We start from the raw sequence: 1,533 nt of genomic DNA, 5'->3' as shown, positions 1-1,533 counted from the left end.
TGTTAATGTAAGCCTACTTGTGACACTGATAAATAAACTTTAAACCATGCCGCTCTTGGTGCAACTCACTTGAATTTTTCCAGACAGCTGCTGTTTGCTCCACAATACATGTTGCAAGTAGTACCAAATCAATCACACTTGCTAAGCAGAAAGCAGTGACATCCTCTTTAGAATAATAACTGAGAGTAATTCCCATTTTATTAGCAGGAATTGGCCACATCAGCCAAAATAGCTCAGTTGGGAGAGTGTTAGACTGAAGATCTGAAGGTCCCTGGTTCAATCTCGGGTTTCAGCATACAACTTGCCAGAGCGGCACAGTGGTTAGCACTGCTACCTCACAGCGCCAGGGATCCAGGTTCAATTCCCGGCTTGGGTCACTGTCTGTTCGGAGTTTGCACATTCTCCCCGTGTCTGCGTGGGCTTCCTCCGGGTGCTCCAGTTTCCTCCCACAGTCTAAAGATGTGCGGGTGAGGTGGATTGGCCATGCTAAATTACTCCTTAGTGTCAGGGGGTCTAGTTAGAGTAAATGCATGGGGTTATGAGGATGGGACCTGGGTGGGATTGTTGTCAGTGCAGACTCGATGGGCTAAATGGCCTCCTTCTGCACTGTAGGGATTCTATGATTCCATCACAGGCACAGTAACGATTGCATGATACGACATTTAACTATGTGGGTCTGATCCTGTACACAGAAATAATGCAGGGCCAAGTCAAGTCACCCAGTTGCAGAAACAGACATGATACTCTATTTATGGGATGGCTAACTAGCAGAGAAATGAGGGCATCAATCAGCAGCAAACCTGTCTGGAAGAGGAAAGTCCCATTTAACAAGTTAGCTGGTAATACTTAGAATCTTAGAAACCCTACAGTACAGAAAGAGGCCATTCGGCCCATCGAGTCTGCACCGACCACAATCCCACCCAGACCCTATTCCCATATCCCAACATATTTACCCGCTAATCCCTCTAACTTACGCATCCCAGGACACTAAGGGCAATTTTAGCATGGCCAATCAACCTAACCCGCACATCTTTGGACTGTGGGAGGAAACCGGAGCACCCGGAGGAAACCCACGCAGACACGAGGGGAATGTGCAAACTCCACACAGACAGTGACCCAAGCCGGGAATCGAACCCAGGTCCCTGGAGCTGCGAAGCAGCAGTGCTAACCACTGTGCCGCCCAATACATTGGTTGGGTTTTCCTGGTGAGTGCCAAGTTCTAGCGAAGTTATATATGAACACGGGCTCGTTTCTGGAAATCCATTTTGTTTGATCTGAGCACCTTGTAGCCTCAGAAATTGTGACTTTGGGAATTCGGAATGATGTCAAATTGCAAGAACACAAATTGGAGTGGGATGTGGCCGCTTGCCTCCTCAAGCCCACTCCGTTGTTCAGCAAGATCATGGCTGATCGGATTGTGACCTTAACTCCGCTCTCCTGCCCATCCTCCCCATAACCCTCGACTCCCTTATATCAAAAATCTAGCTGAGCCATGCACATATTCACAGGCCCATCCACCACCATTCACTGATG

The 1,533-nt window shown here is 48.2% G+C and overlaps 1 non-coding gene across 1 annotated transcript; it reads left to right on the top strand.

Annotated features, from left to right (window-relative positions):
• Positions 1 to 222: 222 nt before the first annotated feature.
• Positions 223 to 295, top strand: trnaf-gaa (transfer RNA phenylalanine (anticodon GAA)). The gene has a single exon. It is a non-coding gene; the product is annotated as a tRNA-Phe (tRNA).
• The last annotated feature ends 1,238 nt before the right edge of the window (positions 296 to 1,533 follow it).

The sequence above is a fragment of the Mustelus asterias genome, chromosome 5, assembly GCF_964213995.1.
Source record: "Mustelus asterias chromosome 5, sMusAst1.hap1.1, whole genome shotgun sequence".
In the NCBI taxonomy this organism is placed as follows: Eukaryota; Metazoa; Chordata; class Chondrichthyes; order Carcharhiniformes; family Triakidae; genus Mustelus; species Mustelus asterias.
Note: the sequence above shows the minus strand (reverse complement) of the source record. Positions and strands in the feature narration are given on the sequence as shown.